Here is a 15,737-nt window from a genome sequence, read left to right on the forward strand (position 1 = left end):
AGTTTGAAAGGGAAGATAATGTACTTGCAAATGTGTTGAATTTGAGCTCATTGTAGCTCCAGAGAGAGGTGCCTAGCATCAAGTTAAAAACTTGAGCTTGGCACCCTGGAGGAGAGGCCAAGGCTTGTGGAACAGCTGCCAGTATGAGAGTTGAGATCTCAGTAGTGGCTGAGGTGACCTAGAGACATAGTGGACAGAAGCAGAAGAGAGGCCAAGCAAGACTGAAGCCCAGGGAAACGTGCCAGGTGGACACGGGTAGTTGATGGTAAAGGCTGGGCAGGTAGAGGGATTGGGGTGAGAGGAGCAGGTGGCCTACTTCACTCTTGCTGAGAAGTGTGCCAAGGAGGAGGCTGTCTGATCTGTCTGAGAGGCCCATGCTAAGCAAACTCCCAGAAAACTGACCAAGGCAGGGCCCGAACTGTGAGAGGTCACAGGGATGTGGGATGGAGAGAGTCAGGTCAAGACCAACTTACTCTTGAGAAATACCATGGGGACAAGCAAGGGGTGGAAGCAGGGAAAGAGAGAACGCCTTCGTCAAGTAGACAGAAAAGAGGACAATGAGGCGATGACGCAAGGTCTAGAGAAGACAACAGATGTGGGGTGCGTGGCAGACAGAGAAATGGAATGGAGATTTTCAAGGGAATTTTAGGGATACTAGATGCGGGTTGTTGTGTGAGAGAAGTCTTAATGGTGGAGATTTTAATCCAAAAGGATCACTCTTGCAGAAATGATCCTCTGTTGTTCGAGAAGGCCCAGGAATGGGCTTGTTGACCCATGGAGCAGACCTGGGGACTGAGGCTCACTCAGAATCTCTAGATGTTTTCCTGGGATCGTCATTTCCCGGGATCCACGGCTTGCTCTGGCCTAGCAGAGAAGACAAGCGTTCCCTGGGCCTTGCATATGTATCGCTGTCTAATTCCTAAAAGAGAATCCCCGTCAGTGTTGGCAGTAGTCGTAGAGAAGGGTTCCTGGAGGGTGTGATGGGTTTCAATGAGTCCTTAGGACATGTGATTAAGAGAGGGCATTGGGAAACATCTGTAGTATATATGCGCCTTTATCTCAAGACTCAGGAATCATTGAAGAAGAGGGAGCAGAAAGATTTTAAGAGCCAGAGGTGGTAGATGACTACAAAACTACCATCTTTCAGCCACGATATGGCAGTTACCGGACCGTTATAACAGCATGCATGAAATCCATACCCACTCAATCCTGACAAAACTCAAAATGGAGCAGGGGTGGGGTGGGGGATGGGGGTGGGTACAAAGTGCCACCCAGCAGCTGAAGAGCTATTGGCAATGAATACCTGCTAAGAAAGGAAGAGTCAGTTTTCTATAAAGGGATAGCCCTGGTAGGCTGACCATGTTCAAGTGGAAGGCCCCAATCCAAGAACATACCCAAACCAAATTAGACTTGAGGCATTTAAGGAAAAAAAATCAAAATTAAGAGGACGTAAAGTTGGATGGTTAGAGAAAGGGGCCTGTGGATCTGGGAGGAGTGAATTGTGTGTGTGTGTGTGTGTGTGTGTGTGTGTGTGTGTGTGTGTGTGCTCTAAACATATTGTGTGAAGAACTAATTAAAAATGAGAGGATACGACAGGGCCATCCAGGATAGTAGGGATACAACCAGGCTAGCCAGGTTAGCGAGGAGTTGTTTGTTCTGGTGATCAGGGGTTGAGGAATCTATGACCAGGTGAGGTGCCTGAATTGCTTAGAGGTTTGCCTATCAGGCTTGATGGTGAGGGTTTTGTTTTTCTTGATAGTGAAAAGGAGCTACTGAACGTGACAGGATAGGCATGAAGGATCAGCCTTTCCAGACCTTCAGTGTGCCTGTGGAGTGCTTAAGCAAGGTACTTTGGCCAAGTCCCCTACCTTTTTGGAACTCACAGAAGAGATGAAGATCCCTTTTCTGCTTTGTCCACCTGGGAAAGTCAGGGGACTTCCCCATAAGCTTCATTCTTCATGCTTGTCAAAGTCAGATCCTCAGGAAACCTAAACATTTCTCAGCCATCTCTCTCTCTCTCCCTCTCCCTCTCCCTCTCCCTCTCCCCCTCCCCCTCCCTCTCCCTCTCCCTCCCTCCCTCCCTCCCTCCCTCCCTCCCTCCCTCCCTCCCTCCTCTCTCTGCAACTGTGTCCTCCTGCTGTTAGCCTCAAAGGATCTTGGTAATGTTCCCTTTTGCATTTCTCTCTGTTGCTACAATGACTGTACAGAAGCCCTCTCCACCCCCAGAGAAGACCCAGTCTTATACCGCAGCTTCAGTGCTGCCTACGTTCAGTCTTCCTTCCCATCCCTGCGGGGAGATGGTGTCTTTCTCGAAGCAAACACACCACAGCTTCACGGAACAACTGCCCACCAAGGAGCTCCGAAAGAGACCGTGAGATAACAATAGAACATGTGCCACGCTTGTGGGCTGCAGGGCTCACAGGGAAGAGGTGGGGAGCAAAGAAAAGAAACAGATTTTAATGTCAGGCTGACAAGAGTTTATTATACACATCAGCGGTTAAAATAATTACCTTTTTAAAAAAATGATAAAAAAGGCTTTCTGGGGCCCTGTTAAATACCAGCCGCAGCTCTTTCACACGGCATTTGCTGGGGCCCTGACAGAGATACCTCGTTTTTTCCAAATCCCCATGAAGGTTTTGGCAGGAAGCTGTGGCGGCACACGCCTTTCTCCTTGCCCTTTTACGGAGTTTCTGTCGAGGCTCTCTATGCCTTTGCTTGGATTTCTCCATTTTGCGTCTTCATTTTGGTATCCTCCTTCCCTCAGGGCTGCCGCGGTGGTGGGCGAAGAACCTAGTCGGCAGGCATCATCTTTTCATTTGCTTTGAAACATTTAGGCCTTTCTGAATAAGCAGAAGACATGACAGCAGTCTGTGGGGGCGAGCGGGGCCCTGAGAACCTGAGTCTCAGTTTTTCATCCAGCGAGAAAGTTCTCAGGGCAAGCAGAGGAGTCCGCTTTCCAGATTGTTCTGGGCAGTGAAGTCTGGCCACCATGTGGCTCCTGACAGTGTTAGGATAATACTGGAGGACATTCTCCGAGACTACTAGGATAGTACTCAGAACAATTAGAATCATATAATATTTTAACAAGATCAATAATAATCAGAATATTAGGATATCACATCCTAATATTAGAATTTTGGATACTCCAGCTCTAATGGCCTAATATGGCAGTTGAGGACCAGGAGGTAAATGTTTAGACTCTAGAGTCCACATATGACTCTGGGATCTCCACATAGAGCTCTCATTCTTTTCCTGGGTGTGATATTCTTTCTCTCTCTCCCTCTCTCCCTCTCCAGACTACAGGTCACCCAACCATGGTGTCATTCCTCAGTCACCATCCATCATTCTTGGTGTCAGGGACAAGGTGTCTCCCTGGAACCCGGAGCTCTAAATTTGGCATGGGATGTCTGGACAGCACACCCCCAAAGGTTTCCCAGCCTGTGCCTCTCCAGCAGTAGGGATATGAGCATGGACTACCCCACCCACCTTTCCGCATGAGACCAAAGTGAGGTCCTTATGCTTGTGAGGCACACATTTTACCACCAAGCTATCCTTCCAGCACCTATCCCACTTCTTTCTTGTTTCCAAAGTGAAAGCCAATTTCTTCATGACCACTCTTCCTTTAATGGATGCAGCGATAATGGAGATTATCTATCCCTGAGGTTGAATTTATTCCGATATCAGGAGTGGATGTTACTGATCAAGAAGTTGCCAATAAAACGGGCCACCCTGATGTATGTGGCTGTGATAGATTGCATCACTGGTAATGTACTGGAAGGTGCACTACCTGTGTGTACCTGCCTCGGTAAGGAGGAGACCGCCCCCTGCTGGCCTTACCAAGCTTGCCCTCTCGGCTGCCCAGGCCTGTTTGCTCTTGTTCTGGGTTGGGGGGTGGGGGGAGCACTAAAGAGCCCTCAGGCAGCCCTGTACTATCTGCCTCTTGAAATGATATTTTTGACTCTGTAGGGTTCTTGACTAAAATGTGGGTTGAAAACTATCGTACCAAAATTATTATTAATTATTATTAGTCAAAACCAGAGTAAAAGATGGCAACTGGAAGAAGCAAGAAAAAAAGGAGTGGGGGGCAGAGTCAGCCGGTGCTCTTCACTCCCTGTGGACTGGTTGGCACTAGAAAGGCTGTGGCACTGCTTCTTTCTCTAGCACGCCGGTTCTCAAAATGTGGGGCACAACCCCCAAAAGACCACTGGAAAACACAGATTTTATTTTTACATTACAGTTCATAACAGTAGCAAAATGACAGTTATGAGGTTGCAACAAAAATGATTTTGTGGGTGGGAGTGGGACACAGAGTTGAGGTATCAGGAAGGTTGAGACCGGCTGCTCTGAAGGGCTGGTGACCTTGCTCGTAGGGCGGTTTCCTTTCAGACGCCATTTTACTTGGATGTCCTAGGACCTCCCTACCTCCATCCTCAGAGCTCACTGGTAGGACTGTTTCCAATCCCTTCCCTGGAGCTGCCTCTTCCAGGAATGAATCATTTGAGTGGTCCCATGACCACCCCAGTTCTCAGCAAGTCTTTGCTGCTGAATCAGCACCTAGATGTCCCTGTAGGGAATTGGAATTTGTCCCCTGATCCTTCAGTTGTATATAGGTTGAGTATTTCTCTTCCAAAATTTTAGGACCCAGAAATGTTTCAGCTGTTAGATTGGGATCTCTGTGAGGACTCTCTACAAGGTTAAATATTCCTAATTAAAAACCCCAGACCCTGAAATATTCTGAGTTATGCAAGTTAAAAAAAATGGATTTCAGAGCATTTTGGATATTTGGAGTAGGAATTCTCAACCCACATACATTTTCTTTTTCTTTTCTTTTTCTTTCTTTTTTCTTTTGTTTTCTTTTCTTTTGTTTTCTTTTCTTTTCTTTTCTCTTCCTTCCCTTTCTTTCTTTCTTTCTTTCTTTCTTTCTTTCTTTCTTTCTTTCTTTCTTTCTTTCTTTCTTTCTCTTTTTGTTTTGTTTTGTTTTGTTTTGTTTTTGTTGTTGTTGGTTTTTTTGAGACAGGGTTTCTCTGTGTAGCCCTGGCTGTCCTGGAACTCACTTTGTAGACCAGGCTGGCCTCGAACTCAGAAATCTGCCTGCCTCTGCCTCCCAAGTGCTGGGTTCTTTTCTTTTCTTTCCTTTTCCTTTTCCTTTTCCTTTTTTCCTTTTCCTTTTCCTTTTCCTTTTTTCCTTTTCCTTTCCTTTCCTTTCCTTTCCTTTCCTTTCCTTTCCTTTCCTTTCTTTTTTCTTTTCTCTTCTTTTTACATCAAGAGAAATTGAGCATCTTAAACTTGTGTGCATATCAGTGCCAGGCAGAGTGAATGGAAAGTAGCCATCTGACAGGAGAGAGAGGGGGAGAGGGAGAGAGGGCAGTTTCCATTGAGTTCCTGAGCCTATATCATCTCCCTGTAGACTTCTTTTCAATTTCCAGGCAGCTATGGCTGGAGCAGACATCATTTGGTGCTGGCTTTCTTCTCCACAAATGCTCCGTTGGGCGACACATTCACGTGTGACGCTTGGCTGCACGTCAGGAAACCCATGCTCATTTTGTGGGCAAGCTTCTGGAAAAGTGGCTAAACTGGGCTGTGTGTGTGTGACATACAGCTATGAATTTATACAAAAGTACCCAGATAAGGAGAGGGGATATGTGAGAGAGGGCTTGGAGGGAGGGAAGAGATGGGAGAAATGCTGTAATTAAAATACAATCTAGGAAAAAAAAAAAGACTCAGGTCCCAGATTAGGTGAATTTGGTTGTATTGTTTTCTTCCAGAATCTGGTCACACTTAAGAGTTTTATTTTGGCAAAATCAACAGTCTGACTTGATATAAAATATAAATCTCCAGTTGGGTGAATGAGCAAACAAAAGCCGGGTGTTGGGTGGAGGGTGGCATGCCTGTAACCAGAGGGGATGCTCCTCCCTGGGGGATGGAGTTGGGTGGCAGGCTTGAGTTTGCCCAACAGCTCCTCTAATGATGCGGGTAAACAGCAAGCAGATGGACTTCCCAGATATGTGAGATCCAGCAGCGACAGTGTTCGTCGGGGGGGCGGTAGAGGGAGGAATAGGAAGAGAGAAAGGAAGAGGGGGGAGAGGACCGTGGGAGGAGAGCAGGTATCAAGCAAGAAGCTACAGGAGTGAGCTTCATGTTTTGAATCCAGATCCCCAGCTCCAGGTAACGACCACAAATACATTGTAGGAACCCACATGGACACGCAGCCAGGCTGAGACTACCCTGAGGGTGGCCAAGCACCAGGCCTAGTGTGAGCAGAGCCTGACTTTCCCCTGGGTTTGGTTGTGTGTCTAGGTGTGGGTGGAGCAGGCACAGGCAGTGAGGGCACAGAATGGCTGGCTGTGGTGGAGAAGACTCTGCAGGACTCATTTGTGAGCTTAGAGACCCACGTCTCACAGAAGGCTCAGTTCGCCTGTTAACTGAGAGAGGGCAACAAGTCACACCTTGCCAGCTCATTACCTCACTCTTCATACGCCGCATCCATAGCTCCGCCATCCTTATTTGCCATAGACATCCCAGACCTCAGACGAGCGAGCGAGTGCTGTGGTTTGCTCTTTCCACAACACAGCAGCGTCTCCCCTTCTCCTTAGAAGCTCTGACTCACGCCATTCAACTTCCTTCTTCCTCCCAACCTTCCCGGCTCCTCCTCACAATCTCTACTCCTCAGGAAAGACCTCTGCAGGCCACAGCAGGCTTTACATTCCTCTCTCTTCAGGGCATCAATTACTGACTCTTCCTTTCAAAAAGGCTCTCACTTGTATAGCCCAGGCTGGTCTGGGATTTTCTAGGTAGCCTAGGTTGGCCTTAAACCCTTCAGCTTCCCAAGTGCTGGGGTTACAGTTAGGGCCACCATGCTGGCCGCAATCACTCTATTCTCTCTTGCTTCCGTGCCTGTCTCTCCTCAGGGTTAAGATGCTGGCAAATTCCTTTGGGTCAAAATGGGCCTCTTTTTCTTGGTTATCCCCAGTGTCCCCGTTTGTTGTGCTGACACTATCAAAACTGAAGAAACATTGCCTGTTAAGGAGAATGAAGGACTCACAGAGAGTTACTAAGCAAAGGTGGGGGGATGGACGGGTGGCCTTTCTCTCTGCAGCACACAGGGTCCCAATGCATGTCGAGGGGCTACCATGAGGGTGAAGGACTGTTGAGTTTTCCCAACAGGCATGGCTCAATAGACTGCCTCTGTACATAAGCCAAGCCTAATGACTCCAAGGCAGCCTGGCGTGTGATTTATGGTCCTGAAGGGTTTTTTTTTCCAAATAGCACATTAGGCACATGTGAGTTTGTATATAGTGTGGCATTGTGTGACAAAACCTTCCCTGGGGAGACACAACACACACTGTGTCTACTCAACACAGATAGAAACCCACAGCAGACCAAAGTACAGATACCATCAAAGTCCAACTTGGTGAGCCAATGAGTTTTATTGGGGTTACTTAGAGAAATATGGGTGAGGGGTTACTTACAGGAGTCAAAATGACTCGAAGATATCTATATTACCAAGGCCACCCTGACATGGGTGACAGATCCCAGAAACCTGGGAACCTGGAGCTCACTGCACAGCTCACAGGCAGCTCAACAGGTTGGGGAGTGTCCTCAGCTCTTCCAGGCATCCTGTCTGGTTTTTGCTTCTTCCCGGTGGCTGCTCTCAGAGTCTCCTCTGCAGTTTGCTTTTGGTAGAATATGGTCAGTTTCAGGAACTTCCTGAGGGAAGTTTTATTTGTTTACCTGCCTGTTTAAGGAGCCTCCTGTAGGAAGGAATGTTTCAATCTTAGAGCAATTGTTATAAAACATTGAAAAATTAAGGTATTGCAGGTCTGATGTGCAACTCTCAGGAAGCAAGAAGGCTTATGGATGGCCTGCTGGTTGTAGTTGCTGTTTGATGTGGAAGGTGGGAAGAAAGATTGCCACCTCAGCATCATAGAAGGACTAGTGTGGATACCCCTCCCTGGGACTGGAGCAGGGGTGAAGATTAGTGCTCTGCTGAAGGACTGGGGCAGTGCAGGGAGCTGAAGAGTTCAGGGGGTGGGCAGGAGGTGGCTCTGTCCTCCTCTCCTGTACCTGTCAGAGGCAGGGAAGGCAGTGGGCAGGTTAGCCTAATGAAGCTGTTAGGTTAAGACCATAGAGTGGATACCTGCAGTCGGGCTAGAGAGATGGCTCAGTAGTTAATGAAGCACTTGCTGCTTTTGTAGATGAGCTGGGGTTCAATTCCCAGCATCCACATGGCAGCTCCGAACTGTCTGTAACCCCAGCAGTCCTAGGGGATTTGACTTTGTCTTCTGTCTCCCGCACACACCAGGCATGTGTATAGTATACACACACACACACACACACACACACACACACACACACACACACACACTCAAACATATACAGTAAATAGTCTTTTTAAAGTGGATTCCTGCAGTACACTAGTCAGCTTGCGGTTGGGCAGGATACAGTGCTGGACTTTTCGAGCAGCCGAGGATTAGTCTTGGTGTCCTTCCTGAGAGCCAGGATGTAAAGGTCCCTGCAGTGTCTGTGTCTAACGGTGACAGGACATCTAGCTAATAATCCGTAAGCAGCCACGTGTAATGACATGCACCTGTGAATCCTGGCACTTGGGAAGTTGAGGCAGGAGCATCTAACATTTGAGCCGGGCTTGGTCTACACAGTAAGACCCTCCGTGGCAAAGCAACAACAGCAAGGAAACCAAGCCAGAGAAAGGAACAACAAGCTGGAACCCCAGATCAACCAAGCAGAAGAGAATTCCCAAAGAATGGAAGATTGCAATAATGGTGATGTGAGAATCTCATAGGAGGAGAGAGGCTGTGTCCGTGGAGATGCTATAAGAAGGGCTCTGACCCAGGCTGGGAGGTCTAGGAGATCTTTGTTCAGGATGCTTGTGTTGAGGTATGAAGGAGACTTGGGAGAAGTTCACGAAGAAGAGTTGTCTGAGGCAGAGGGGCAGCAGGAAGAGTGACACCATTCTTCTGTCATGGGACCTTCAGTGTCTTCTACTGCTGAGGACCATGCAGCAGGCAAAGCTGAAGTTTTCCCTGACTATGGTATCTTCATTTTTTTTTAAAGTCAGGGTCTTCTATGTCGATGGAGCTGGCTTTGGGACTCACTACACAGACCAGGCTGGCCTCCAATTTCAGATGATCGGTGTTTTTTTCCAGGAAGAGAAAAGTGAAGTGTTGACATGGGGCAAATGCGGGAGAGGACGCTGTGTGGCTTGGAGACAGGGCTGTAGTAGTACTGCTGAAGGCTGAGGTTAAATGCCTAGGTGTGTCAGAAGCAAGGAAAGTGAGAACCTCTTTTAGAGGCTCCTGAGGGAGTGCAGCCCCTTGACTCTGGGCTTCCTACCTTTAGAGCTTCCAAGAGACACATTTCTGGTGTCCTGAGCCACCCAGCTAGTTGGTTTTTTCCAGTGGAGGCCCTAGGATGCTCAGACATGGTTAAAGGAGAAGGGAAGGTTGTATTGAAGACCAAATGAAGATATTTATACCTAGGACAAGGCCCGGATCATAATGGTCACTCTGTGAATAGTAGCTATTGTCTCATGGGGGCATGTCATGTTTTTGTGTAGGTTTGTGTTTGTTTTTGGAAAACCTGGAAACACTCAAAAAGGTTAAGTTGGGTACATGTATGTGCTCATGTACACACACACACACACACACACACACACACACACACACACACACACACACACAGCAGTGGTAGCCACCACAGAGAATCCTTTATTAAACTGTGCTCAGAACACCGTTGTGTAAAGCTGCAGCTTCATTAGAAATCACAGGTTTGGAAAGCAGGTGTGGGGACTGTGGAGATGGCTCCACAAGTAAGGATGCTCACTATGCAAGCGTGAGGCCCCACACTTGAATCATCCGCACGTGTGTAGAAAGCCAGGGATGACCCTGTTTACTTGTGCCCACAGAACGATGCGGGCACTGACTGGAGGCATTCTGGAGCTTACTGGTTTCCAGCCTTGTTCCAAGTTCAGTGAGAGATCCTATCCTAAGGGAGTGGGGTAGAAAGTCATAGAACATACCATCCAGTGCCCTCCTCTGGCTTATGCATGTGAAAATGGGTATACACACACATGTTCATATACTATATACACACCCCACACTAACTGGTAGGCAACTGATCCTGCTTCTGGGGCAGTTTTGATGTCGGGAAGGTTAGCATAGACCCTAGCGGGATAGTATGGCTTGCGTGCACAGGGGCATTTGAGAGGCAATGCGGTGGAGAGAGCAAGTTTTATTTAGATCTGCCAGGCACAGATCCAGATGAGAGCAGAGTTTTCTTTATGGTCCACTTAAATGTTAGACTGGTAAGGGTCCTCTTTCACCTGAATTCTCAGAGCTGTCAGTGAGTCGAGCATGTTTCCTTTCTTCCTCTCAGCCTGTTAAATTTTGGACTCAGCATCACCAGGCAAATGAAGACATGAAGGATACTGTTGGAGCGGGTATCATCTGCTGAGGATGTGGGAAATGTAGGGTTGTGGTGACTAGCCTGGTCTCAGGAGCTAGCTAGCCTCGGCTACTGGTTAACTGAAGCATCTGGGTTCGCACCTGCTTTGACACCTGCTCCCATACAGATTTGTTTAATAGCAGTTGGACAAGATTTAGCTATGTTGGCTCCCAAATTACATTTATCTCTCTTAGTAGACTCTCTTATTTTTACATAAAACTCTGGGGAGGGGCAGCATCTTGTGTAAATTAAAAATGAGCTTCTGGTGTTGAAAGTAGGGTGTGAACCACCTGTCTCTGTCCCTTTCCCCTCAGATGATGTCCCAGAAGGAACCATTTGAATACCTTCTGTTTGGTGAACAAAGACCAAACACTGCTGGAAATGGATGTTTGAGTGAAAGAAATCATTCTAGGGCAAACTTCTGAGCCCCAGGGTTACTCAGATCCCCTGTCAGGGGACAGTTAGCCAGTCAGGTGGGTAGGGGTCTGGCTGTGACCCAAGGTCTATGAGGCAGCCTCTGAAGTGGAACTTGTAGACCTGAATTTCTATGGTTTTCTGTTTGTTTGTTTGTTTCTGATAATGATTATTCTGTCTCTTCAACCTGAGTTGGGGGCACAGTGCTTTCTGCTGCATTTGAGCCTCCAAGTGTCTGAGAAGTTCCCTTAAGGCAGAAGCCTTATATGGGACCTTAGAAAATCTTCCATATTCCAGAAGGACACACATTGCCTGCTGTCCCCAGGGTCACCTTCTCTTTATACTTTCTCTTATTGTCCTACATAGAAGTCTTTACATTTTATGAAAATTCTTTTCTGGAACATTTATTTTGTATCTCACGTAAAGAAACAATAATTTGGGTTTCTGTTGCATTCCTTTGGAAACTATCTGAGCTATGCGGCCTCTTCATTCCTCATAAACAACAACAAAAGTCATTTTCTTTTATCCACATGCTCACAGAAGGTAAAAGCCAGAATAACGTATCTATTATTGGTACTAAAATGACAAATATGCTCTCAAATATCAAACAGAAAGTGGTACAGATTTAAACTTCACTTGCAGTAGAGGGAATTATTTTGGAGAACATTATTATAACACCCATCCATCCATCCATACATACATCCATCCATACATACATACATACATACATCCACTGACCCACCCATCCATCCATACATACATTCACTCATCCATCCATCCATCTATACATCCATCCATCCATCCACTGACCCACCTATGCATCCATGCATCCATGCATCCATGCATCCATCCATCCATCCATCCACTGACCCATCCATCCATCCATCCATCCATCCATCCATCCATCCATCCATCCACTGACCCACGCATGCATGCATGCAACCATCCATCCACTCATCCATCCATCCATCCATCCATCCATCCATCCATCCATCCATCTATCCATCCATCCATCCACTGACCCACGCATGCATGCATGCATCCATCATTCCATCCACTGACCCATCCATCCATCCATCCATCCATCCATCCATCCATCCATCTGTCCATCTATCCACTGACCCATCCATCCATGATTTACTTAGTGCAAGGTCTTGAGATGTATGAGTAGGCCATACCCACATAGAAGAAGGTCAGGGAAATCTTGTTAAGGACCCTCCAATACTATGTGGATTACTGGCATTTTATTATTTCTTGACTATCATTGTTTTTTTCTTGGCTTCCCTTACCCCCATTTTGTGTGTGTGTGTGTGTGTGCGTGTGTGTGTGTGTGTGTGTGTGTGTGTGTGTGTGTGTGTGGCCTTGATGTTTGAGGCAGAGCCCCTTATTGGCTTGAGTTCGCCAAGTAGGTTGGGCTGGTTGGCCAGGAAGTACCAGGGGTTTGTTTACCTGTCTCAGCCTCCTCAGTGCTGGCATTACAAGCCCTTGACACTGTTAGTCTCCAGGTTGTCTTACTGTGTGTTTCAGGGGACTGCACGCAGGTCCTGCCAACTGTGAGGTGCACCCCACTGACTCACCTGCCACAGTACCCTTCTCTCTTTTCTTCCGCTCCAGTTGCCCTGAGCTTTTTAATCTCCTGCTTCCCAGATGCTCAGATTACAGAGGTGTGCCACCATATCCAACACTTTTCATTGTTTTTATGACTAATATAGAAAGAATATATTTGTATTCCTTAAGTGTATTGTATATCTCAAGGGGTTTATAGATTGTCTGGTTTTTGTATTTTTCTTTTCTTTCCCTTTCTTTCTCTTCCTCCTTTCATTTTTTTTCCCTCAAGACAGAGTCATGTACCATACAACCTGGCTTTGAATTTTCTGTGTAGTCAAAGGTGGCCTTGAACTCCTGATCCTCCTACTTCCTCTCTCCGTGGACCACCGCTAGCTAACCCTCAATAGCTCCACAGCCCTCTCTCAGTGGCACTTGGTTAGTTGGAGAAGGACGGGTGAGACCCATTGCCTTTGCTGTTTTATCATTTGTTCTGGGTAAAGGACAGTTCAGAGCTCACATCCTAAATGGTGTTTCTTTATAAAATGTGACATGGCAGTTTGGAGGACTTCCATAGCCTAGTGTTATGGGTAGATGTGGCCTGTATTATTAGCAGGATCACTTTATTCCTAATGTTAACTCTGCCAGTTACTGTCTGGGTCTCTTGTCTCCTATCTGAGCAGTAAATGTGGTATGTTAGTCTTGTAGAGTTTTTATAAGGAAGAAATGCTTGGTACGGTGCCTGATATGTAAGTGCCCTATAAATGCCACTTCTTCCTTCCCCTCTACTTTTCAATGTAACAGGCAGTAGGCTTCACTGAAATGCTATGCCCAGGGCAGTTGAGTACACGCTGTGGATTAGGTATGTGCCCCCATGTGTAAGGAGTCTCCAAGATGGCTGCACAAGAGGCGGTAGAACCCTCAAGAGGCACACATACTGGGAAGTGTTCAGGTCATTGGGTGTGTTGTCCTTTGAAGGGATTAATGCAGTGTTCTTGGAGTTAGTTCTTCTGAGAGTGTGTTCTTAGGAAATGGGGTCATCCCATGTACTTGGCTCCTTTAACATATGGCCGCTTGCTCCCCTTCTGCTCATCTGTTATGTTCTGCTGTTGCCAGGAACTCTCACTAGAGGCTGAAGGAACGAGCCTCCCCTCCCACCTCCCCCTAGCTCCCAACACTGCGAGCTTTGTAGAATACCCACTCCCATCTATTTTGTTTGGTAACAAATGAACTGTTACAATACTGTGTTTGAAGACTCGGCTTAATGCTTGTGCTTATTGGATGACTCTCATATGTGGCGCTGGAATACGAAAGATCTAAGCAGTAGTCTTGACCTTGCTAGTGAACTCATGGTCTACCTTATGTAACTCTCAGAATTCTCAGCCTGCCTTTTGCTCGTCACTTACCATCTGTCAAGCTGAAACCTGGTTGGTCACTTCTCCTGCCCCCCCCCCCAGGCAGCTGTGGAGGCGTGGATCAGATAAGAGGAATGAAGTATTTTGAGATGCCTAAATCTTAACATTGCCAGAGACTTACTAGTATCCCCATATGGAAATGTCAAACATGAAATTTCAGTTACTCGCCCAGATCATTTTATATGAGCTTTAATACAATATATTTAATATATCCGAGGCCCTGTATCTGTGGAGCTTGGCTCCAGGTGACACTGGGGCCCTGATCTATTACCGTACGCCCAGGACATAATTTTATGTCCAGAGAAGCAATAGCCTTTGTTTTACCTGCTTAAGACGCTAGCTGCAGAAGAATCTGTCTGGGACTTTCCAAAATAAATTTACCTTTGGGCTGAGTCCAGGAGTGGAAAATTTTAGCTGAAAATGATAGTTTATCAGAAAAGGCGGGAATGACTGGGTAGGACTTTAGGTGCTCATCAGAGACGCTGGGTGCAGTCCCATTGGACCACCCCAGCCTCTTTAGTTCCTAGGCGAAAGCCCCGGTAGGTGGGAGGGAGCCATGGAAAATCTTGAGGTTAACTGTTTCATTTCCATTTCAGATAAACCTCAAGACTTTGTCTTCTGGTGTGGTGGGTGGGCTTGCTTTAGTTTTGTGGTTTGATGGCACTTGGCTATGTAATTATTTCCCTCAGCCAAATATCCCTGGATACCCTGGCACGATGGTGGCTGGAGTAGGTAGCTTTCTCAGGCATAATTCCTATAATCCACAGAGTGTCGAGAAGGTTCCTATTTTCAGATCAAAAGCTGCTGACCTGATTCAGCCTTCTGTCTTGCTTTGGCGCTCAGGGAAATGAGGTATGTCCACTGCGGTGGCTGCTGGGACCCCAGGGCTTTTTGAAGATGGTTCTGAGCCTGGGTGCTGAGCAGGGCTTTGATGCCGGCCGTCAGATGCTCCAGGTTAGATGCCTGTGTGTGCGTGGCTCTCTGTCCCTGTTCACTCCATGCCAGGGGTCATTGGAGCAGATGAAAGGATCTTTGGTCTTAGAAGTTGGTCCTTGAACTTGACAGGGTTTGAGGACTATGAAACATCCCTATTAGGATTTCACTTGCAGAAACCTGTTGAAGTGAAATCTAGGGGTTTAGATGGGATGGGAAGCTATGGAAACTGGAATGGAAAGGCTGTGGTCCGGTAGGGAGATAGCGGGTCCCAGCTGCTTTTATAACTTGCAAAAAAAGTGTTACACAGGATTGCTTTAGTGGTCCTCAACCTGTGGGTCTTGATGCTTTTAGAGTCAAACAACCCTCTTATAGGGGTTGCATATCAAATATTTACATTATGATTTATAACAACCTAGTATACCTCCCCTAGGCTGATGGGAAATAGAGTCTGTTTCCTGCTTCTACTTGGGAACTAGGAACCTTTTCTAGAGAAGGGATCTTGTCAGCAGAACTCTGTGACATTGTGACTACATTCCTTGTAGTCCATCATATCCCACACCCATGTCTGAAGAGTTGCGCTGACTTTTGATGAGCTCAGTGGAAGTCTCTGTGGGTCACGGCTCATTATTTCACAGTCCCACAGTGCCAGCTCAGACCATGTGACTCGGCACTTGCCAGGCCTGTGTCCCAGTCCCCACTTGTTGGTGTGACTGCAAATCCCTGAGATAATTGCTGTGTCAAGAGGAAGGGGGTTATTTGGCTTCACACTTGTGGAGCCCATGGCCAGTTGGCCACATTGCTCTGAGTTAGGGCATCAAGGTGGGAGTACAGAGAAGGAAAATCTACCCCTTTAATGGCTGGGAAACAAAGAGAAAAAGAGGAGGAGACCAGGGTCCCACAGTACTCATCAGGCACCTGTCCTTAATGACCTGGCCACCTCCCGCTAGGTCCTGGATCTTAAAGGCT

At 47.0% G+C, this 15,737-nt stretch overlaps 1 protein-coding gene across 2 annotated transcripts in view; it reads left to right on the forward strand.

Moving 5' to 3' along the window:
- The window catches only part of Prkce (protein kinase C, epsilon), a 490,135-nt gene that overhangs the window by 44,377 nt on the left and 430,021 nt on the right, over positions 1–15,737 (forward strand). The window lies entirely within an intron of this gene.

This window comes from Mus musculus, chromosome 17, assembly GCF_000001635.26.
Source record: "Mus musculus strain C57BL/6J chromosome 17, GRCm38.p6 C57BL/6J".
Lineage (NCBI taxonomy): Eukaryota > Metazoa > Chordata > Mammalia > Rodentia > Muridae > Mus > Mus musculus.